This window comes from Peromyscus leucopus, chromosome 22 (genome assembly GCF_004664715.2).
Source record: "Peromyscus leucopus breed LL Stock chromosome 22, UCI_PerLeu_2.1, whole genome shotgun sequence".
NCBI lineage: Eukaryota > Metazoa > Chordata > Mammalia > Rodentia > Cricetidae > Peromyscus > Peromyscus leucopus.
The window spans coordinates 43,384,121-43,409,941 of NC_051081.1; the positions used below are offsets into that span (position 1 = coordinate 43,384,121).

Here is a 25,821-nt window from a genome sequence, read left to right on the forward strand (position 1 = left end):
AGCTTGGGTAGCCCTGCTCCTTCTGCTCTGATGTGTGTAGCATACATAGTCTCTCGTTGGGGCCACTTCCACTGTAATTTCTCAGCTATCCTAGGCAGATGTCTCATGGTCTTGGTATCTCTAATATCTTCAAGTATCCACTCTAACTTAATTTTCATCTTTCCAATTTCACAAAACAGCCTTGTGGTTGTCTCTTTGCAGATAATCCAATCTTGCCACACGTTATCTGGCCTCAGTAGCTCTCTGAAGCCAGAGAGCAAGACCCACACTGCCTTTGAACTTACATCTTTCATACGTGTAAAACCAATACCATATAGACAATGCCACCAAGTTTTGGCAGCTTGAGGTGGTGTCTGGTCCCAGTGGAACAAAGCGGTAGTTATATATTCGTGCCTTGGTTGAAGAATCTGAAAATGCTTTCCTGATCAATTTATTTTGAATGGGGAGACCCTTCACTCTCCTTCTCAGTTGAGGTTTTCTCCTTTCAAATAAATTTCCATCTTCACATATTAGACATCAATGAGTAAGAGGTTCTACCCTCAGGGCATATTTTCTATCTCTCCTATGCAGAACAAATTTCTCTTTAACAGTTAGAGCCTCTTTTTTGACACACTTTCGGCTGCAAGTTTAAACTTTCATGAACTCTTTTCTTCAACAAACTGCAGTTTTTACATTTTCCTTCCCAACTTATTGTTCTTCATGGTGTACCTGCGTCAAAATGGTGAGCAATGACCATGCCACAGCCTGAATGCTCTCCCACCTTAAAATTCCCCCTGCTACACACATTAGTCCATTACTTTTAGTTTTAACATCATTCAAGCTCTCAGGACATTGGCTTCTTGAATAAACCAGATACAGATTCTCTGCTTGAATATATACAGAATGGCCTCTTGTCTGGTTCCCAATAGAGTCCTTGTTCCCTGAAGAAATTACGAGAGCCTGGCCAACACTTTCTGAATTCCTTCAGCTTCCTAGCCTTCCAAATTCCCATCAAAATAGTCCACTGACCCCTGCTTACAGCATTTGAGAGCCTATTCCAAAGTTCTAAACTCTTCCAACTTCTGTTTTAAATCAGTCCCAAAGACTTAAGAACCACATGGGGGAGGGTGGTTATTAAACAACAGCCCACTTTCCAGCACCAAGATTCTGCATTAGATATTTTTCCAAGCGCTGTGACCAAATACCAACAAGAAGCAAATGAAAGGCATGATGATGCTTTATCCTGGCTCACAGTTTGACAGGAGACATTTCAAGATGGTAGGAGGGCATGGTGACAGGAGCGGGAGTCAGCTGGCTACCTTTTATCAACAGTCAGGAAGCATGGGTGAACAAGAGATGAGCAGGGCTATACAATCTCAAGGTCCACCCTCATTGACCCACTTCTTTCAATGATGGTCCACCTCTTAAAGGTGCCACAACCCTCCAGTGTTGCCATCTGGGGGTCAAGTGCTGAGGTACATAAGTCCATGGGGGATATTTTACATTCAAAGCACAACAGTAGGCAGTTACGTCATGAGAGTAGGGTCCCCATGAATGGGATCAGAGCTGGATAAGGAGGCTTCAGAAAAATGTGTGAAAGATTCATTCTAACACTGTGTGTGTGTGTGTGTGTGTGTGTGTGTGTGTGTGTGTGTGTGTGTGCTCAGAGAAAGAGAGAGGGAGAATGTCAACAAGGAATAGAAGCTTCAGCACCATAATTTTCAATTTCACAGCTTATGGAATAGTGAAAATACATGTTTATTGCTAAATCCACCAGAAACATGTAATTTTTACTATGGGAGTCCAAGCTGAGCAGGACACCCATCAACTTCACTCAGTTAATGGTAAGACAGACAAGGAGTGTGTGGGGGCTTTCCCTTGCTTTGAGGCAACCTCCGTGGCTTTAAAAGCATAGCTGAGCAAACATTTCCACAGTCAACTCTTAATTAGGTACTATTAGAGCAGAAAATTGGTGGGTGATTCAAATACCTAATTTTTTCCTATTTCATTAAACAGACTTCCCCGTCCTTTCCACGTATTTCTCTCTCTTGACCTATTTTATGTCAATATGTTAAAATTGTCATTCAAGCATTAGAAACAGTAACTGCCTCTTGCCAATAAATAATTCAACCTGAATAATTCCCCTGACAAAATCCTAGCATTCAGAGTTCTTCAGACACAATAATCAACATAATTTGCAGTGGGGTAGGACTTCCTCATTTTAAAAGGAGTTTAAATTAACCATCATTTCCCCTATTTACTGCTCAGAACTGTTCAAGGGACTCATAATGGTCTGTCTGTCTTCTTTGTGCTAATGGAATTCCTGTTTGTAACAGAAGTGTCAGCCTTTAAACAAGATGGTTTGTCTCTGCAGTGAAGCCCAGACCTCTTTCCTAGCTGGAGTTGGCATTTAAGAGCAAGCATTCCCTATATTTGGTCTCGATTTCCTTACCTCTCCTCAGTTCCGAAATCTATGCCTTGTGAATCAGCTGGACCACATGGCTCTTTCAACCTCTGCCTCTCATGAGGCATCCTAAGGTGTTCTGTGGGAGTGAGGGGTATTCAGTTGCAGGAAGCTGTGATACTCTAGCCAGCAACCCCAGTGGCAGATTACTCCTCACTTCTCTACCTACCAGCTACTGTCTTTTTTAGATTGCATTCAACATCAGTGAAATGACTTTGGATTTTAGAATTGATAGTTACGTCGTATAAATAAAAATCCTTAAAATCCAAGCAAAAATAATTCTAATATCCAGAAAGAAATTGGGCATTGGCTCTGACACAATTAAGGAAAGAAATGCAGATAATTATAATTGGGTCATGTTAGAATTGCTTTATTTTAGATTATTTTTCATATATTCCTGTATGTGCCTGTGTGGGCTTATGTTCACCATAGGCATGCAATTGCCTTCAGAGGTCAGAAGAGGACACTGGATCCTCTGGAACTAGAGTGACAGGCAGTTGTCAGCCACCCAATGTGGGTGCTGGAAACAGAACCAGATTCTTGCACAAAAGCTGTATGTGATTTTAACCCACTGAGTCGTTGCTCCAGGCCTGAGGATTGCTTTGAATTTGACGATAAGATGTTTAAATGTCTTTTTTTTAATTAAACAATGCACAATCTCAGAAGTTGTGTCGTCGATAAGTTCGAGGGGATTAGAGCTCCAGCCACAATGATTGAGGTGGTTTGCAACGACCGTCTAGGAAAGAAAGTCCGTGTCAAGTGCAACACGGATGACACCATCCGGGACTTGAAGAAACTGATAGCGACCCAAACTGGCACCTGCTGGAATAAGATCATTCTTAAAAAGTGGTACACGATTTTTAAGGACCACGTGTCTCTGGGAGATTATGAAATCCATGATGGGATGAACCTGGAGCTTACCAATAGACAGGAATTCCTTTTCCTTGTCTACCCTGCCTATGCTCGTTTGACACTGGTATAGATGCCCATTTTTAATATTTCACATGAATAAAAACTTCAATGCTAAAAAAAATGTACAATCTCAACCTAATGGGGGTAAAGATTTTCTTGAGTGTCTAGGGTTAACTTGAACATACCTTGTCCTAAATGATAGGGGTTATATGACTAATGCTCTTAGATTATGGCAGTCATGATACAGACAGGTCCCCATGAGAGGATTTTTTTGTCAAGAAAAATCTAGTCAATTTGGGGACCAAAATAGCTTGTTGTATAAGTTAATGTGGTTGGAAAATGTGTCTATCCAACTACTTTATGGTGATATGACTATTTAACTAGTAGACAAGCATCTTTACAACCAAGTTATTTACACTGAAGTTTCTAACTGTATAAAAAAAAATCGAATGGTTTTTATATTTAGTCATCATGAAAAGGAAGTTAGGGAAACTGTAGGGAAGTATTTCACACACAAAAGTCATCCATAGATTCATACACAGGATGTAGGTATATAGCAAATATACTTGGCAACCTATAAGTTTTAATAGTTCTGTTTAAACTCAAAAGAAAATTCATGGGCCGCGAGCCGATCTGAAATGTCTGAAAAGGCATCTAGGAGAAATTGAAACCTAGATGTAATGGGAGAAGTTTGGTCAGTTCACCTTGTAAGGCATTCTGGGCTCTGATGAAATTTGTAGCATAAAACCTTAAGAATTCAAGCTTTGGGGAACAGAAAAAAAACAAATGTCATTTTGAAATGACTTCTACTTCAGTGCTTCTACTAGTGCCTTGTTTTTTTCAACTTTCATTTGCTTAATGAACATTTTAGTGGCACTGTGTGATAGGCATGTCCCCTGCCTTCACAGCTTCAGTTTATGATTTGATGAATTCAGGCCAGTCTGTAAGAAAATAAGCAGCCTGTGCACTCAACCAGGGGTCAACAGACCCAGACTACATTGACCTACTAGTCTATTTCATGTTGTGGGTTGTGATTTAGAAAGTTTAAGGTAAAAAGAATGGGTTTCCCAAAACGGGGGCCAGGGACCTACAGGTCCCCCTTTTATTAAAAAATGAGCTTCTGACTTGGGTTGCGTGGGACGTCAGCAGGTCACCTTACCCGTCAGGGAGACACCTGCCCAGGCCACACAGGCGCTCTGTCTTAGGTTGGTGAATGCCCCCCAGGCATTACACGTCTCTGAATACTCATTATCATACAGGCTCAATCGTGTGTGAGCTGCAGAGTTAACTGCTGCCAAGGATCTCAAAGTGGCACTGGGCTTGCAATCTGTGTGTTCGACACAGAGAAGACAAACAGAGGTCCTATCTCACCCATAGCCAGTAGGCTAAAGGCAACTGAGCCATTCCCTTCCTTAATGAGCCCTACTGTATGTTGGAGTCCTTGTAAGATAGTATCCCAAAAGCAACTGGAACTTGAGTTTATAAATTTATAATTTTCAAAGCCAATCAAGATGTATATAACTACTGAATTAAATTTATCATGCCCAATAGAATGTAAGATTAACTAACTGTGGTAGCTACTTTTGTGGCCCCCGTTTTGGGTAACTGTTGCCTACCTTGCAGGCCTTGACCTTGATATCCTCCCTATGCTAATTCCCTGCCAAGTTCCACCCTCCTGAATGCTTAAGGGAAGTTCCTTGTCTGTGTATCCTGAATAATGGGTGTTAACAGCTTAGATGCAAGATTGTAAAACAACAGTAGCGAACTTCTGCCCTCCAGGGTTCTCCCATTGTGCTGTAAGTCTGTATTTAAGACCTCTTCCCTCCTTCAATAAATGACATTCGGCATGTAAAATAAATATATTTGAATGAATACTTCGAATGTAATCTATGAATACCACAAATGTGATTAATATCATGAGTGTAATTAATGAATATCATGAGTGTAATTTAAAAAATAAAAATTAAAAAAAAAGAAAAATGGGTTTTGTATGAGAGACAGATACAGATCTTTGGGGGACAGAGGGTGAAATGTGGTACCTTGCAGAGTGACAGTCTCAAGTACATCGATGCCCTAGTGTGGTATACATTATCCTAAATGGCAAAACAGAATGCACAGCAGAGGTTAAGATTGCCAAGCTTGAGGCTGGAGAGGTGATCATGGGCTATCTTGTATTCCTAATCAAATTACAGAAGTCCTTGAAAGGAGTGAGCCTTTTCCAGATATGCTTAGATCAAGAGGGTGATGGATCTGAGAGATGTAGTGGAAGAAGAAGCTGTCACAAGCCAAGGAATTTGACAACCTCTGGAAGCTAGGGAAAAAAGGAAAAACAGAAAAGAGGCTATCCCTTGTATAGGTCTGGTAAGACAGGAGTCAAGATGTCCGCAATCTCTGGAAATGGAACACACTTGGTCTACACTGTGATTTGAGCCCACTCGGTTGCATTCTGAACTTCTGAGCTACAAAATTATTTATTAGTAAGTATGTTATTTAAGCCATAGAACACTAGTACATCAGATCAGGCAACTGAAAGAAACCTCGGTTTTCCTCACCTGCAAAGTGAAGATAAAGGTATCGACAGGATTGTCATTAATTGGCTTCGATGATGACCAACTGAGTGTTCTGTTCTGTGGCTGTCAATAGGCTACTTAAGCGTAGGCTGCCTTTCTTTTTTATGGCTTCACTAAAGAGCTTTTTAAAGGAGATAGAAGAAATACTTCTTACCCTAATGCATAAAAGGCACAGACTTTTGTCCTAGGCCTGGTACCAACAAGCTACCTCTGAGCTCAGACAACACCTGCCCCCTTTCTGGGTTGAAGCTTTTCAAAATGAGGGATGTGAGCCAGAAGATTCATTTCTAAGGGCTCCTCCTTATCTGACACGGCTGAATAATATAAATGAAAAATCATAAAACTTTTGCATCCAAGTATGAAGAAGAAAGCTATAATAACGAGGATTCAATTCAATATTCAGAAGTGAATGGCCTTCTGAGAAAGCAGCAGGCTTGAGCTGGCCACTTCCACAGCAGCTGCCCCAGGTCTATGGAGTGTGGGAGATGTACCCACCTTCAAAAACCTCCAGGACCCAAACTCCCATGGCATTCAGATCTCACACAAAGCTCTAGGAAGTCATATCACTGTAATCCCTACGATGACTCCAGACGTTAATCGGGACACTTAGAGAATAGCATAGAAATAAAAGGCCCCATTTAGTCGGTCCTGCAGACCCAAAGCTACAGGATCTCTGCAACACACGGCAACAGCAGAGGATCCAAGAGGAGCCTGGCGGCGGTGGCTCCCAGCACTCGGGAGGCAGAGCCAGGAGGATCTTTGTGTGTTCGAGGCCAGCCTGGTCTACAGAGCGAGATCCAGGAAAGGCGCAAAGCTACACAGAGAAATTTTTGTCTCGAAAAACAATAACAACAAAAAAAGAGCATCCAACAGGAGTCCCAGTGAGGGCCCAGATCGATAGTGTAGTAGAAACCGAGGCCTCAAACCAAAACAATGCCTCTTTGCAATGAACACTTGCAGTAAAGATATATGGACATATGAGTTTACTGCATGACTCACTATATCATTTTACAGCTTTCATGATGAGGGTTTTTTTGTTCTTTTTTCCTCTTAAATTTTATTTTATTAAAGGCGGGGTGTTGTAAGGGCAGAGGGCAGATATGAAGGGAAGGGGAATGAATAGGATCGAGATGCATGATGTGAAAGACACAAAAGATAAATAAAAAGAAAATTTTTTTTTTAAAAGCTCCATTTAGAAGCAGCCACCAAGTAGTCAAATATCTGGAACAACTCTCTGCTGCAGCGTAAGTGTGACTCGGGGGAAATGGTTGGGAAAACCGTGAGAGAAGAGAGGGAGTCTGGGCTCACTGAGTCGAAGAGGAAAATAAAAAGCGTGGCTACAGTGGAATATTTCTGTCTAGCTGATCAAAGGGCAAACGTTTCCCCCTTGGGAAGTTGTTTCAGGCCAAAGTCTGATGTAGTGATCAGATCTGAGCAAAACTAACTTCCTCACTGTGAGCCTGGGATACCTGAAGGGTCCTCAGGCTTCTTAGGCACCGTTCTTTTCCTCCAAGCTCTCTCCCCAGCCCATTCCCAGCTTTGAATGCTGCTCTCTTGTTGCTGTTTTAACAAACATCACTAGAGCTCAGTTGTGCTATACAGTAACAACATGGGTCATGAAATGAGAGATTAAAATGGCGCAATAGAGCAGAGCCATTGGCCACTACTTTCCCTAACCTGGAAAGGGAATGGCCTTCCTTTGTACTGAAACCTTTGAGCATCTTTCAAAAGAATCGTAACTTTAAAATAATGAGGTGACCATAGAGGGAGTTATAAACTAAGTCATTTTTATTCATGAGCATAGGAAAATTATCTCATAATAATATTAGTAAAAATGTAGCATGTTTTTAATCATACAATTGTTTATGATTTTCTGATATGTACCTAGTGAGTTTTCAGGCATTTCCACCCATTACCCTGTATCCTCCCTTTTCTGCTGAAACCTTTCTTCCCAGTAAGTCCCCTCCACATTTTATTTGCATTTTTATAACTATTGAATTTATTCTTTAACAATTGACCTGCATACCATGTGCTTCAATGACTCTACCCACCCCAGCCACTCTAGACATCCTCCTACCCATATTTGGAAAATATTTCTTCATCACATTCAGTGGAACAGGATTGGAGTGGGCGGCGATACTATCAACTGGACCTCAGAGAAACCGAGTGACTTGCCCAAGCTCACAGAGCCTTCAAATTGCAGACCCAGGCTTTAACTTCAGATTTGCGTAATGACAAGTCCTGTAACTGTTAGTTAGAATTCCTCTCAATTTATCTGTCTAATTTCTTTTTATTTTGTTGACCAATCCATTCAAATGAGAAATGAGCCGCTTATACATCCAAATCTTGGTTTCCTCATGTATAAAACTAGAGTGATGATGAGCTTTTCTTACAGTGTATTCTTGAGGCTTAGATGAGACAATTTGAAAGTCCTTAGGCATGAGGCCTAGCTTTTCAAGAGCTGTTTGTGGGAACTAGTCACAGTGACAATGACCACAGCTCTGATGCCTGTGGGCTAGTGGCTACTTCAATCTTAAAAGGAAAGAGATCTTGATCAAGATGTACCAATGGCTGGTGGAAGAGCACAATTCAGTCCTTCTTTGGCTCATGATTCAGTCTCTTAGCTACGTCCCCAATGTGGTGCTTTGCCCTGGAAATCTCCAAGATCCATAGGTTACCTTCTGAGAAGGAAGAGACAGAGAAAAAGACCAAGATTCATTCCCAGGTCAGCTAATGGAGCTGTGGCTTCCTCTCACCGGCCATCATCAGCAAACTATAGGATCTGAATTCATCGCTCCTGGGTGGCTGGAGCAGATATGGCATTTCTTGCAGAGTTAAAGCCTTTAGGGTTCTGTTGGCCATCACTGAGTCCCAAAGTCGTGCTTTGGATCTTGTCAGCTCACTTCTAGCCAGCTTTCCATTTGAGCTATTTGGCTGAGCAGTTACATTAGAATATAACTAGGTTTTGTTTCAGAGACTGGGATATACATATTATCATAATGCCTTTAGACCCAGAAGCATTTCTTAGCAGGAGACTAAAAGTTGACGGTTGCTAAGAGGTGTATATGGCTCCCATAGGCCTGCTCTGGATTAGTACCATGTATGTTTTAAATGCCATCAATGTGCCCTGAAGTAGATAATTTGACTGGAATGATCTGGAAAGGTCTGGGACATCTAACACTCTCCATCCCCCCAAAGAAGTTTATATAAAGTCTTTGGGAAACAGAAGAATGCCCCCCCCCATTTTCTAAAACACCATGCTTTCTTTATGGCAACTCCTTGTTTTTGTTATAATTTAGGTCCTAATAGCATCCAAAGTCTTGGGTGCCAGAAGCTTAACCCTCGGGGCAGCACTCATGGGAAACGATGGGGTCTTTCACAGGTGTTTCTACAGAAACACAAACATCACATGTCCACACTCTCCTGAGGCTTCTAGCTCCAGTTCAGGTGGGAATGCACACCCTTGAGTAACTGCAGAAGCAGGAAAGTGAAAAGGCGCCATTGCAGAACAGGGAGCAGTAGATGGACGAGTGAATAGCCAGGTACAGTGATCTAAAGGGGGAAACGGGAAAGACTGGGGGCTCTAATTGGGGGGAGGAGATTAATACAAAAGAAGGAGTGAGGGGGCAAAATAATAGTAAAGATGTCTGAAAAAGTCACAGGAATCATTATTAACTATTTAAAAGCACCTCTAACACATATAAATCAGTATATAAATGTATAGTTTAAATGCAATTTTACCACACAGGCTGACAATCCTCCCTCCAAGAGCAAAATAGCATCTAACAAAAACCCCCACACCAGGCATATAAAGCCACAGTCCCCAAAGCAGGCCAATTGATCATGGACTGGAATCCCCAGTGCGAACCAACGTAAACCTTTCTCTTTTGTGTGTTTGTGTGTGCATGTGTTCACATAAGTTCTTATGCAGATGCATGTGTGTCTGTGTGCATACAGAAGCCAAAGTACAGCCTTGACTCATTCCTCAGGTTTCATCCATCTTAGTTTTTAACAAGTTTTCTTACTGACCCGGAACTAGTCCACTAGGCTGTCTGATCACTGAATTTCGAGAATCTGCCTGCCTGTCTCTGCCTCCCCTGCACTGAGATTATAATCATACTGCACCACACCTGGATTTTATGTGGTTTGGGGGGAATCAAACTCAGGTCCTTATACTTTAAACCCACGTTTTTATGCTTACAAGGAAAACTTTTCTCCCTTAGTCAGTGCTAAGAGAAGTTGGACTGTAAACATAAAAAGCTGTGAACTAGAGACTGGAAGGTTGAGATTTTAATCCTGGACCTATTCTTTCCTGGGAGATTTTTGATGTTACTTTGTTGGTGTTGGAGGTAGCCATGGTTATTTTGCTTTGTTTAGTTTGTGTGGTGTTTGTGGTGGGGCCCAGGGCTTTACACATGGTAGGCATGAACTCCAGCACTGAACTACAACACCAGCCCCGTGTTCTAGTTTTATGACTAATTTCCTTGAGCATGCCCTTTCTCAGAAAGATGTGTGTGGAGAGTCCCTCCTCAGGCTTAAAATAGAGCAAGCAAGAGTATGAATATGGACGTTAAATCATAATGAAAGTCTGCATACAATCCAAAACCCATCTTGATAAGCCAGAGTTATACAGTCATTTTCTCCAAGATAAAACATTCCATCCTAAGGGAAGCTCCATAAGACTCTGGAAGTAGACAACTCAACAGCTTCAAGAAGTCCCTGAAACTGACCAGATTCACTAAGCCCCTCCCTCTCCAAGCTTATATAAACTGTAAAGATGTCTGAGAGACTCTCAGACAAGCCAAGCTGCCTGGAAGGAGCAGAGACAAGTCACACTTCCTAGAAAAGACTCAAACCAACTGAGCTACTTGGAAAAAAATACTCTCCACCTGTTAATGCTGCCTACAGGTGTTTGGTTGGCATCTCCAGCTCACCCCTGCTTAATCCGGCCATTCCTGCCTCTCCAAACCCTGCCCTCTCAGGAAAACTGCCAAAGAGGGGTTCTCCCCTGCAGCTGCAAGCTGCACAATCCCCACCGAAAGCATTATAATTGGGCACAAATCCAGCTTGTAGAGGACACGACGTCATCCCCGCACTTACAGGTTAGTTAAGCCCCTCCTCTAGACCAGTCATGTGATTTTTCTCCTGCCCCCTTCCTGTGCCTCGATCTCTGGGGGCTGGAGTGTCACCCGGGAGGGCTTTGTCCAAATAAACCTGATCTGTTACTTTTTAATTTGGCTTGATCTGGCTTACTGCGTCAGCAGAGAAACCTATTATTGGGGTACAGAAAACTTATCAATAGGTTGTACAGAGCACTCCAGGTTTCTGACTTTCATGGGCTGGGGTGATTTTTGGTGATGCCCCTATCTTTGGTTCATTTATGTTTCTGTAAGTAACCCCTTACTTATATTCTAATAAGTATATTGGCTCCCCAAATTGAACTTCGTTTGGTACCCTTCCTTCAGTCTGTCACTGGTTCCCTATCTAGGGTGAGGAGACATTTGTTCATGTCTCCCCGGGAAGAGTGTTGCTGGAGGGCTTCTCTCCAGGTTCCCCAAGCCCCGCAGTCCCACAATCCACTTATAAAATAATCACTCAGACGCTTATATCATTTATAAACTGTATGGCCATGGCAGGCTTCTTGCTAACTGTTCTTTTATCTTAAATTAACCCATTTTTATAAATCTATAGCTTGCCACGTGGCTGGTGGCTTACCGGCGTCTCTACATGCTCTTCTCCTGGCGGTGGCTGCAGTCTCTCTCCCTTCTTCCTGTTTCCCCAATTCTCCTCTCTCTTTGTCCCGCCTATACTTCCTGTCTGGTCACTGGCCATCAGTGTTTATTTATATAGAGTGATATCCACAGCAAAGAGTGCCACACAAGAGCCAGCAGACTGGGTGGCACACACAACCATGACACAATCTTCCATGGATTTCAGGGGTTCATGGTCTTGTTTATGAGAACGAGAGAATCAGCCAGGCTCCAGGTGGACTGGAGGCCACAGGGGGTGAATTCCCGCGGGCAACAGAAGGCAGCTGGATTGCTTGGGAGTGAGCAGGGACTGCAATTGGTCTTTAGAGGCTCTAGGGACCTTAACAGAAAAATCATTTGAAAGCAAGGTGTAAGAAGAAAAGGGAGACCCAAGTTCTGGTTCTCAGATGAACTCAAGATTTAAGGTGCACTCCTTAAACGTGAAATTCAAAGGCTTATTTTGAGAATTCTGATGGAACCTCTGTACCCTGTACATGGAACACGCTGCCCTGAGTTTCAAGAGGCTCACTGTAACTCTGCATCCATTTGATTTCAGAATTTTGTTCCTTTCCCTATTTCACTCTTAGTGTTACCTTTTTGTGTCTGTATTGATTTTTCTTGGATTTTTTTCTGTGTGTAGGTTGTGATGATACTTCATGCAATCCAAGAAATGTGAGCTCTGCCTCTTGTCCAACTTCAGAACTAACTAAGGGAATAAGGAAAGGCTAAGGGTGTAACTCAGTTGATACAAGGCTTTCCTAAGATTCGTGGCATCCTGGGTTCAGTCCCTAACACCTCATAAAACACAGCATGATGGCTGCTGTCCTAGCTCTCAGGTGGTAGGATCAAAAGTTTGAAGTCATCCTCAGCTACACAGCAAGTTCAAGGACATCATCCTGAGCTGTGCAAGACCCTGCTAGGAAAAAAAGTTCAACTGAGGAAAGAAAATAAGCCATGGAGATGAAGACCAGTGTGTCGTCTTTATTAGTGACAAAGCTATTTGGAGTGATGTGACTTAGAGTGTGTCGACCATGAAGATCCTAACACTTCCTGTCTCCATATTGGGCCATGGGCCAGTACATGGAAGGAAAATACTATCTAAGCCTGTAGAACACACCCTCTCAATCAAGATCAGATCTGTGCAATGCCCAAGGAAAGAGATTGCCTGAGGGGGTTCCACCTACAATTCCACCTACAAAAACTCTCTCTCTCTCTCTCTCTCTCTCTCTCTCTCTCTCTCTCTCTCTCTCTCTCTCTCTCAAAGAAGAACTTCCTTGTCTTCTCAATGGAAGAAACATCCTGGAGCATAAGAACAAGACTATTTGTAGTAAACCCTTCCTTATCAGAGGAGCCAGGCATAGAAGCATTTACTCTAAGGAAGCACTTTCTATCTCCCATTCACTTGTTCAATTATGTAACAGATATACACTGAGCTCCGAATATGCTGCCAATTACTGTGTTGACTGGGCAGGGCGGGGATGGAATAATGGCATGGATCCTGGACTATCTGTCAGGAGGATGAGAGAGACACAAAACCATTAACCCCACTAATAGCAGGTGTCACACGCTGTCCTAGGCAATGGATGAATGATGCTGTGAATGTGATCCTATGAACATAGCAGGCAGCTGGATAAGATCAGTAAAAGAAGCATGCCCAGGTGGTACCCTAGAAGACAGGAAGGGTCTAGGTTTGTCAATCGACTCTCTTCTTCCTTGCTTTATCATGTACAATAGCTACTCAATCCTAGTGTTTGTTAATATCTGCCTCTGTCCCATCTCCAGGTCAGTGAGTTTTTAAATCTCAACCATTGTATCTGACATGCTGACCTTTCATGGGACATTTATCAGGTGTGATGAATGGCAAGCCCCCAGTGTTCTCCTAAAAAATACTCTGCCAATATCCTGTAACAAGGAGATGATAGAATTCTGCAGGGGCCACTGAATAATGTAGGTCCTGGAGAGATCATTCCATAGATAAACCAGAATATAAGCCCAAAAAAGCTCCACGTGGAGAGATGATATTGAGAGACGTGTGTATTTAATAAATAAGTAATACAAATATCAATGAACTATGGCTGCCTATTGAATGATCCATGATAGTAAAGGTAAACAGCATAAGAAACAGATTGAGAATTTCTGTAGTTTGGATTTTGAATGTTTCCCCAAATGGCTATATGTTGAAGACTTCTTCCCCAGGGTAGGCTCTTGAGAAGTGGTCCAGCATTCAGCTTAAGGAGCCTTGTAAAATGCTTTGGAGGAGGCTGGCCTTTTAAGTAATATTCCTTTAGTTTTTTGGACATGTGATAAAGAGTTTTTTCTGCCCTGTGCTTCCTACCACTGCCATTCTGGACCTCACCAAAAACCTGAACCTAACGGCTCTGCCTAATCATCAACTAAAACTTCTAAAACCATGAGGCAAATTAAATGGTTTTTTTCTGCTGCTTTCTTATAGTGACAGAAATCAGACACAAAATGATTTTGTTCCAAAAGATCAATGAAATTTAGTATTGCAAACCCATAGGTAATATAGATAAGAAGCAGAATCAATGCATGGAAATACCACCTGATTTTGAAATTCATCAATAATATTACTTATTAATAATAATTCTAGTGATGCCTCTATGAATATATAAAAGATATTCAAAATAGTTTCCCCATACTGCCTGTAAATGACAGAATCAGAGTTAACAGAGAACCAAGAACAAAGGAGCCTTGCCCAGTTTGGACTGAATGGCAGAAATGAACAGTCCCATCATTTGTAATCAGAAAAAGACAAAAGCAGGGAGCAGGTTGGATGGCTACGGTGTCAGGTTATGTTTATCAGAATTCAGAATGGGACCCTAGGAAATCACAAAGGAAATAGCATTGATCCACAGGGATTTCCAAGAAAAAAGGGGATCCATGGGACAAACTAGGTTTCAAGATTAAAAGAACAATAAATAAATAAATAAATAAATAAATAAATAGATAGATAGATAGATAGATAGATAGATAGATAGATAAATAAATAAATAAATAAATAAATAAATAAATAAATAAATAATAAAAATAAAAAATAAATAAAACTGACTTAGTTGTGTGTGGTCCTGTGCCCTTTTGTTTGATAGACAATGTGTTGTGACACAGACTCATGTTTGAACACTTGGTCTCCAGCTGGTGGCGCTGTTCAGGAAGGTTATGTACCCTTTAAAGAGTTAGAGTTGTGTTAGAACCATGGTTCTCAGCCTATGGGGCTCCACCCCTTAGCAGTTAAATGTCCCTTTCACAGGGGTCACATATCAGATATTTACCTTGCGATTCCTACCAGGAGCAAAATTACAGTTATGAAGTAGCAATGAAATAGTTTTACAGTTGGGAGTCACCATAACATGAAGAACTGTATTAAAGGGCTACAGCCTTAGAAAGGTTGAGAACCACTGTGTTAGAAGAAGGGGGTTCCATGAAGCTTTAGAGTCCAGCCCCATTTCCTGTTCACTGTCTGCTTTTTTGGTATGTTTACAGTGTGAGCACCCAGCCTATTCCTATCATCACGCCTTCCCTGGCCCCATCACGTGTTACACCTTTCACCATCATGAGCTATAACATGTTGGAATTGTAAGCCAAAAGAAATCCTTTGCCACTTAAGTGGAAATACTGTTGTCAGAGTATTTTGCCACAGCGATGAGAAAGTAATTTAGACATGGTATTAATTACAGCGTTCTTTCAGAAACCTTTGCTTTCTACGTTTCCACAATCACATCTACAATATTTTTAAAAGAAAAGTTCAATGGTATCAGGTTGTACGTACGATCTGATGAGGTAGTGGGAAAGGCCGTGCTGGCTTGTCCAAGATGAAGAGCCTGTATACACACAAGCCTTGGGCTACCGAGAGGAACACATACAGGAAATGGCATTTATTAGAGACTTCAGTATTCGCCACTGTGTCCAAAGCAGTGCTTTTTCTCTTTGCCTTTTAGTATGCAAACTACAGATACATGTGAAGCAGTGGAGAGGACAGGAAAGGCACGGAGTAGAAATGAAATCTGGTCAAAACCACAAAGAATCAGCTGAAACCTGACTTGAGGCCAGTGGTTGAGTGAAATATAGAATTCCAAATTGCACGTCCTTTGCTACCAAGTCCCTGCTCTTCCCGCTCTCGTCTCTCATTTAGATTTCCTACTGGAAAATGACAAGGTCTGAGCTTATGGCCTGGCCAAGAGACTGTGGTTTATAGCATGCCCAGGACCACTAACCCAGCCATTATTCAGAAGTAACAGTTTGGACGCATTCTACTCTTATGATATAAAAGGTTTTGAAAACAGAGTAATGTCCGATGATCAAACAGCTGGGTTATTTTATAACCAGGGAATAAAAATATCTATTACTTCCCTCCAAGAGGCTCCAGGAGTATGTGCATTACTCTATATTCTTTGTATTATAACTGGAAACTGCTTCACTATCTGAAAACACCAGAGGGTTTCAGTGTATCAGTCATAGAACTAACAGTGTTCCTGTGAGCATGGACACAGTCCATCATACTCCTAGAATCTAGAAGGCAAAGAAGTGCTTTGATACATGTAGGCTTTGGCAAGCCCATTGAGCTGAAGAGCTCCCTGGAATTCACAGAAAATACAAGGCATTGTAGTGACAAGCACACTTTCTGTGAATGAAACGAAGACAAGGGCCTAGAATATCCATTTTCTCCCTTCTGTGTACCCCACTTACATCCGTGAAGACTTCCGTCAACTGACCTCCGATTTATTCTTATACTAAACAATTTTCATCAAGCTGCCTTTGTTCACATCTACCTGGCAACTAAAAGCGTCTCTTCACGCAGGTCAGGGCTCGATAAACCGAAGACGTGCCTTTCCGTGCCACAGTGTGGTTTGTCGGGATCCATTTCTTTGTCATAAGACATTGTCTTTGCTCGTTTGGTCCCCAAATTAGAGCCTCCTCAGATCAGGAGAGCCGCTGGTTTGGAAATCTGGGGGACTGAGTACGCGGCGTGTTCGATACGTCTGAAAGCAAGGTCCTCACTACCCCACTTTTAGATGCATTTTTGCCTTGCAAGGCAGCAGCAGGCTAGAGAGCAGACAGAAGCAAACAAGAAGTTGCTGAATAAGGAGTGATGGACACAGGAAAAGGAGGAAGCAGAAGAAAGCAAAGCAAACAAACACGAATCAGGAGCAAAATCAAGACAAGCTGGCAGCGAAAATGAACTTTAATGGGACGAGTCTTGGGAAATCAACAACGTGAAGCTGAATCTGCTGCAGATTCAATTAAAATCATAGAAATTTCTGAAAAGTATTCAGGATGCTTGAATTCATGCATTAATGTCTTTGTTATCAGGAGTTTGCTCTTCGGGGAGGAAGGGAGCAGCTGGGAAGGAGACATGGAGGAGAAGGGGGAGGGGGGAGACTGAAAGTGAGGAAACAGCAGCAGAGCCACAGCTGTGTGCACCCCGCGCGGCTGGGTGTCTTCCTCCTGACTGTCACCCAGACGAGTAATTATAATGAGCACTACAGCCCAGTGGCTGGTGTCTGAGGTGGTTAGCGGCAGCAGTAGGCAGATGTTCTGGGAGCATAGACATGACTTGTCATCGCGCCATCCGCATATAGAGAATTCTGCACCCAAGAAGAAACACTCTTCCCAGAGGCTCAAGGCAGTTTATAAAATCGAGTTCTGATCTGTGGCTAGGATGAGCCTAGCAAAGGATGGCTGGTAGAGAGTATTCTGAATTGGCAGGCAAGAATTTGTTGAGAGCTTTGGGAGTATCTATTTCCTTCTCTTTCCTAGATTTCCCAAGGGAAAGCCCTCCTTAAGATTTGAGGGTATGGAATAAACAATACTATAGAAAACCATGCAAGCTTTTCATAAACAAAAAAGAGAAACAGGGCATTCTTGTTTCCTTTCTACGCAGTCTTTGAGTTTTCATAAATCTTAGTTGCAACAAAGTATCAAATGTGAACTTGCACAAAACCAGGGAGAAAGTTTTGAAAAGGAGCAAGCACTATGTGCATTTTGCAAGCATCTGTTCAGCCAATCCTGACCCAAAAGGATCTTCATTGTCTGTCTTAAACATGTATATATGTTTTCTTGTCGTTGTTCCTTAAATAACAAAAGGAAGTAAGACAACTATCTACATAACATTTGTACTGTCTTGGGTCCTATAGATAACCTAGAGATGTTTCGTAGCATTCAGAATGGGCAAAGGCTAAAGGTACCTACTATGTCATTTTATGGGTGGGAGAGTTGACTGTCCATTAGATTTTGGTCTCCTACATTGAAGTCTGTCCAAGTTAGCTTTAACTATCAATGTGACATAGCCTATAACTACCTAAGGGGAGAAAAAGGAGTTTCATCTGAGTGATTATATCAGGGTGGTCTGTGAACTTATAGGGGAAGGGATTGTCTTGCTTTTCTTAACTGATGTTGGAATGTCCAGCATTCTGTGGATAGCACTATTATCTGGGCATGGTCCTGAGTTAGATAAGAAAGCTAGCTAAACATGAGGCTATTGGTGACTAATGTAACCATTATAGTGAATATACATATATATATATAATATATATTAATGACTAATATAACCATATAGTGAATAATATAACCAGTATTCCTCCATAGTTTCTGCCTTGAAGTTCCTGTTTGACTTCCTGCTCTAACTTCCCTTAATGATGGACTGGGACCTGGAAGTATAAACCAAAGAAGCCCTTTCCTCTCCAAGTTGCTTTTGGTCAGTGTTCTATCACAACAGCAGAAAAGAAACTGGACCAGAGTCTTAGAACCGGTAACTCACAGACACCAAGGAAAACCTGTGTGCCGGTGAGTCTACGTCCCCTAAACCACAGTCCACCCCCTGCTCTGCTCTATGTGCCATCTGGACTTCACTGCCTGCTAGCTGCCTGCTGGGTTCAGAGACATCAAATGACGGAGAGGTGGAGTGTTTCTCCCCCAGCTGCCTCTCTGTTGGTTTGCAGTTCACTCCACAGCTGGATGTCCTCTCAGGTACCCTGATGTGTTGAAGTGACATGGTCTTTTGTGATAGCTTTTGTCTTTTTGCCCAGGTTACACTGTTGCAAATACCTCAGTGCTCATCATGCCCCCAGTACCACCCCCAAAAACCAGTCAGCTCTCTATAAACATTCTAGCCATCAATCACTCAAGCCGCTCCAAGTGGCTCTCTGTTTCTTGTCACGACTCTGAAAGAGTAACTTGGGTATGTCTTGGGTTACCTCACAAAATGTCTTATACTAGGTGACCCATAAACAATGGGAATTTATTTCTCACGGTTCTAGAAGGTGGGCATTCTAAGAACAATGCGAAGAAATGTTGATTGCCTGCTGAAGGCTCATTCTGGGTTCCTGATTTTTCTCTGTGCCCCCACACATTGGAAGAAGCAAAGGTATGCTCTGGTGCCCCCTTCACGGACACTATTATGGTTGAATGCAAAATATTCCTGCCAGGTTCACATATTTGAACAGTTTTCCCAGGTGGTGAAACTGTTTGCAAAGGTTGTGGAACCTTTAAGAAGCTTGGTCTCACTGGAGGACATGGGTCATGGGAGAAGGGCCTCGAGGTTTACAGCTTGTCCTTGCTAGTCTACTTTCTACTTCCTGTTCAGCTGAAGAGTGTGCAGGTAAGGAGTCCCAGGATGCACCTTGTCCTTGCTATAAAGCTACACGCTCCTATGTCTTCTCTGTCCTGATAGACCACATCCCTTCAAACCCTGGGCCAAGATAAACACTTCCTTCCTAAAGTTTCTTCTTGTTGTATTTGGTTACACGGTGATGAGAAAGCTCCAGGACTAACCCCATTCACAAGATCTTGCTCCTGTGATGTAGTGACCACCTAATATAGGGGCCACAAGAGTCAGTCTGTGGCAGTGTGCTTTAATCTTGTTATCAGACTTGCAACAATGGAATACCCTATAATGTTCCTCTGTCAGGGACCAAAGATGGGAAACGCTCTCATGGTGCAGAAAACAATGATGGTATCTGCTCCAGGAAAAAGGGTTTTTAATCTTGCAATCTGTACGTGACGGTGAGGAGACAGGGAGAGAAAATAGGGAAGTGGGTAGAAAGAGACAGGAGAGCCACTATGGAATTCTTGGGAAAGGCAAGTGCAGCCAGTCTGTGGAGAGCAAGGAAAAAATATAAACACATGATAATCAGCAAGTGTGGAGGAGCGATACCATACCAGGAGTTTATAAAGACCAAGGGCAAAGCGCTACAAACCTTTCTGCAACCTTGTCCACCAGAGAGCCCACAAGTCCTGCCCTGTGTCAGCAGGGGCACAGAGCTGTGCAGGAGGTGAACGTTAATCCATTCTGAAACATCACTGGAGACTTGGGGGGGGGGGTCACCTAAGCAGCTCCAAGCAGGGTGAGGTGAGCTTGGAAAGTTCCCTTTGGCTGAAGAACAGATAACAGTTCCTTAGGGATGAAAAGGACCAATTTGAACTCAACCCAACCTTGCAGAGTTCACCTACAGGCGAAATGTCAAACATCCATAATTAGTAAGATAATTTAATTAAACTACTCAGCAAATCTAGTTAGAATGTGGTCTGTAGCATCCTGAGTAAGTCTTTCTTAAGCTGGCCAGCTGGCCTTGAAGAAAAATCTCCCTTTTAGCAACTAAAGAAACTACTTTTTTATATATCTGAAAATATTGGATGATAGACATACCTGACCAACCATCTTTGATTTAACATGTACCAGGTGGATAGATAATCTGCCCTGATGACTTGGCACAGGGAAGTAAAGAGATGTGGAATTTGTCTCAGGAAACAGAATTATTGGAAGAGAAGGAAGGGAGAGAGGAGAAAATGAAAAGGAAGGGAAAATAGAGCAAAAAGTCATAAATACCCCCTGAGCCAATTTCCTCCCTTTTTCTCATTTTATAGAAGAATGAACACTCCTAGCCTCTCACAGATTCAGAACCAGAATCCCAAAACCTGCGTGCAAATCCCAAATGTTCCTGTCTAGGTATTATAACCTTTTAGGCTTACATCTGTGGTGGTTTGAATAAGAACATTCCCTCCCCAGGCTCATATACATATATTTGGGTGCTTTGTTACCAGGGAGCGGCACTACTTGGGAAGGATTAGGAGGTGTGGCCCTGTTGGAGTAGGTGTGGCATTGTTGGAGGAAGTGTGTTACTGGGGGTGGACTTTGGGGTTTCAAAAGTCCATGCCAGGCCTTGGGTTGTACCACCTCCCCTTTTCTCTGCCTACAGATCAGGATATAGCCCTCAGTTACTGATCCAGCACCGGCCATCATGCTCCCTGCTAGGATAATTATGAACTAAGCCTCTGAAACAGTAAGAAAGTCCCCCACTTAAATGCTTTCTTTCCCAAGAGTTGCCTTGATCATGGTTTGTCTTCACAGTAATAGAACAGCGGCTAAGATAACATCTAACTCTCTGCGTCCACTCTTCCAGACAATTACTTTTTTTTTTAAAGACTTATTATGTATGTAGTGTTCTTCCTACAGACCAGAAGAGGGCACCAGATCTCATTACAGATGGTTGTGAGCCACCACGTGGTTGCTGAGAATTTGAACTCAGGACCTCTGGAAGAGCAGTCAGTGCCCTTAACCTCTAATCCATCTCTCCATCCCCCAGACAATTACCCTTAAAACTTTGCACAGATTGAAGGGATGTTTACATTCCACTTGGTTGGTTTTGCCAGGAGGGCACATTGTTAGCAGTTTTGGAGTGTGCACTGACTGGAAAAATGACCATTTGGGTCACTATGAAAAGTCACACATTCACTGCAAAGTCACCAGTACAGTTTTCTTTGGACTTCTACCCATGGGAAAATATCAGGATCTTATGTCAAATCAGGCCCCTTCCTTGAAATGATTTAACCAGTATGTTTATTGTAAGAGTAGAGATTGTTCTATGAGTCGGGATAACATTAAAGAGGCCATCATTCCATGTTATGAAAACAGTGTCAAAAAGGTCATGGAGGAAGGAAGCCATTCTCACGGGAACATTTGCATGATAGCTTGGATCTGGACCAGCTTGGAAGTTCATAATTACCTAGCAGGGACTTCGGAAAAGTCCATGTGGTCAAGGGCTCGTCCCCAAGCAAGTCATGTTGGGAGGTGGTGGAACATTCAAGAGGCAGGACTTATTGGGAAGTCTTTTAGATCATTGGGGATGGGGTCTTGAAGCGGCTTGTGGTACCTAGCCTCATCTTCCTCTCACTTGCTTGACAACTGTGAAATGATCATTTCCCCCTGCCATGTGATCTCCCTGTGATGCGATACTACAGGTCTAAAGCCACAGAGCCAACCTATCACAGACTGAAACACTAAAGCTTTGAGCCAAAATGCCAAAATAACACCTTGCTGTGTATAAGCTGATGGTCATGGGGATTTGCTACACTAAGGGAAATGCTGACTAGCCTAATTCACAAATTGATTTCCCTGTAGTTCCTTCATTGGATCTCCAGTATCATTGGTGGCACCTCCTATCTACAAGGACTCTCACTTTTGAGTCTCAGAAGGGAAGGTAGTTGCTCCATGTGTTTTGACTATATTCTATGACCACTGAGACAGTAGATAGGCTGAACTGTTCATATTGACATAACTGATAACCTTCCCACTATAGATACCTGGGCTTTCCTCAAATAAGAACCACTTTGGTGGGAGATACATCTCTTTGCACTTATCAACTAAGCAGTTAGTCTCAGGCTTGGAATGCTAGGGTCTACTTTGCCCCCCAAAAAAAAGTAAAAAAAAAAAAAAATCAGCTAATCGAAATTTCCCTCCTTCCTCTCCCTGCCCCTCAGGAGTCACAGTTGGGGATTGTTAAAAAGCACAAAAGGATTATGGGTAACCTTATAGAAGATGGAAGCAAGTAGGAGAAAAATCAGTCCTAGGACAGTTCTACAGGTCTCACACCTCTATCAGGGAGGATGGCTAAGCAACATGATGAGCTGCCTGTTGTAATTAAGCTTCCTCAAGCTGTTTCAGTGGGGCTGAGGTCATTCAGACAGGCATTGAGTACTAGATCCCATACATTAGGGAATGAAGTCCGTGGGGCAAGGCAAGTTTTTATAGACACCTAGCTATGGAATGAAAGAGCCTAAGACAAGGAACTTTTAAAAAGCTTCCCCTTATTCTGTGGGGTGGATTAACCCTTAATCTCCCAAATATAAAGCAGAGCTAACTATACCTAATTAATAACATAACAGCAAAAATCAGATCAGATGAAATGATGCTCAAGAACAGTATGGCTCTGATTTATACAAATATCATGAAGGATTATACCTCCTTTATTGCTGTAGCTTTCCAGAAGTCTTGACTAAGCAAAACTAAACAGGTCAAAGAAGTGTGAAAGCCTCCAGTCAATACTTCCTTATGCAGCAAGGCGTTCTGACATATGCCAGAGGTTCCAAAACACATTTTCCTTCCACTCCAAAATAACTACATCAAAATAAATAAATAAATACCCATGTCATGACCCACTACACATAGCCATACCATGTGCTTTACAGACTCATGTAGTCTGACTTAAAGTTATAAATGCTTGCCCCATTCTGACCAACAGACAGGATACGGCCGCTACAGAACATCATGCCAGCAACACAATGTTTTATCTCAACAGAAAGTTGACCCTGGCGTCTCCAAATGCCTCTGTGACCGGTGAGAAGCAGCCTTTTCAGACATTCCCAGGCTCTGGTTTGAGATTCCCTGGACCGTTCGTTCATCAGACTAGGATCTATGACACAGCCCGTCAACGTGGCAGAGTTATCTGTCAAATTTCAAGAGACCTAAGCAGGGCTTTAAGTACCTCATAAATCAAAAGCTTAACAGGCGCTACTGTTTATAGCTGCCTCAAGTCACATTATCACCACTATTCCCGTTAATCACGGCATCGTACTGAGACGAGCTTTTTCTTCCATAAGGAGCTTGCATATTTCTGGTCCTCAGGAAACAAAAAACAAAAGGTAGTTCTGGTGTGCCCTCTAATTTGCATATACAGCTGGCTTTGCTGCTATGTTAAGAGTTAAGAACAAGTCTGCCTACATTTTCAAGCAACATTAAACACTTAAATAAGAAACAATTTTAGGAGTCCAAAGACATCACTAGAGGCCACATACATACAAAAGGAAGAAAGATAAAAGACATACCAGTTGCTCATTGTTTTTATTGCTCCAGCCTGAAACATGGATTCGAGGACAGCTGTAGAATTTCATGACAGCACAGTGGTGACTCCCAGCAGTGAGACTCTGTGACTTCTGTATACCATATCTACACCCCCCATACACACATACATGTGCACACACACACATGCATGCACATGCACATGCACATGCACACACACACACTCTACGCTGGTAATTTCCCAAGTGAAGCCATAAGGGATCCACTTGTACCATCAACAGTCACATGTGATGCCCTCCAATTCATTGGTGTTACTTCAAATATTGTCCCTGGAGTTATTTTCTGTCATGGCTCAGGCAGGGAGGAACATCTGACCAGAACAGACTATATGATTTCCTCTTACCTGAGACAGTTAGCTCTTAGTTCAACTATAATAGAAAACATCCCCCTGTTCAGGTCTTAAGGACTGCCATAAAATTAACTCCAATTTATTGTATACTGTAAACCAAAAAGACTTGGGTAGTAACCCTAAGCATAAGCAATATTATTTTCTTCCAAAGGGAAATAATCCTAATAAATGTGCGTAAAAATATTTCATAAACAGGCTTGAAAGTATTTTGCCTTTCTTCTACCAACCCCCACCACCACCTTGTGAGATAGTAAGCAACAGGATTTTATAAAATTCTCTCAAACAGCAGGAAAAAAAATGTTAGTCATTATTCCTGCCCTAAGAAAGCAAATAAAACAATGCACTCAATTAAGCAAATCTTCAGTTTCTTGTGGGTCTGGATAAATAATCAGATCGATCTGGTGACAAGGTCTCAGAGCCCAGCAGAACATGAACACTTCAGCAAGGACAAAGAGAGAGAAGAATTAGGGTTCAAAGAGTTGTACTAGGGGCTTCTCCACTGGAAACACAGCCAGCAGGGACAGGGTGACACAGTGACTCAGACCATTCTCTTAGGACACTTAGCAAGGAATAAGGGAGCTAAAAAGAAGACAGAACGGATTCACCCTAGGCTCAGGAAAGAGTGTCTTTTTAGACTCACCCAAAGCCCCATTATCTCAAAACAAAACAAAACAAAAACCGTCATGTCTATAAGATGTCCGTGTACCTTCATTTAAAACAGGGCATCCCACCTGACAGAAAAGCAAGAAGCTCCCAGCTTGCTGACCTGGCAGGTACTGCTTGGCTCAGCCTAGCTGCAAGTAGCCCAGACTGGCCAGTTTCCTGCAATGTGACACTGTGTCCTTCGGTAGTGTGTCTGCCTACAACTACAGGCTAAATGGGATGTCTGGCATGGTGGTCAGTGCCCTGGATGATCAGCTCAATGTGCTCCACATCCACACACCCAAACCCATTGCTTCTCTCCCTCTGTGTCCACAGTACCAATGAGATAGTTCAACAGAGCTGGTGAGAAGTCTGTATCAGTAAGGAGCTCTGGAGGTCTATCCTGTTCTCTGTCTACAGGAAGTATTTGTAAGCGAATCCTCACTCCTGTTCTTCAGGGAGTAACATCAATTGTTGAGTGTTTGTTTGGCCTACCAAGCTTTGTCTGCCTGCCACTGCCAGGCTGGCTCATGAGCTTTGCACATTAACATTCTCGGCATTGCCTTGGCTCTCGGGTACCACTCAGATGCCCTTCAGCTGAGCTGTTCCCGTGGTAAACGTTAACTCTGGCCTCTTCATAATGGGTTCCAACCACAATGCTTCTCTCCTCTGCGGCACACTGCTGGAACAAGGACTACATACCCAGCTCTGACTCCCAACACTCTACACAATGCCTAGCAGCGTTGGTATTCTGGGAATGTATGTCTATGATAAGCAAGCTGGACCTACCACAATAATCAGATTGGTGAATAAATACCCTAACTGTCATCATAGAGCCTTCACCAGTAACTGATGGTAGCAGATGCAGAGATCCACAGCCAAACACCAGGCCAAGCTCCTGGAGTCCAGTGGAAGAAAGGGAAGAAGGATTATATGACCAAGGTGGGGCGTCAAGATCATGATGGGGAAATCTACAGAGACAATTGAAACAAGCTCATAGGAAC

At 42.5% G+C, this 25,821-nt stretch overlaps 1 pseudogene; it reads left to right on the plus strand.

Annotated features, from left to right (window-relative positions):
* Positions 1–3,105: 3,105 nt before the first annotated feature.
* Positions 3,106–3,355, plus strand: LOC114692042 (annotated as a pseudogene).
* The last annotated feature ends 22,466 nt before the right edge of the window (positions 3,356–25,821 follow it).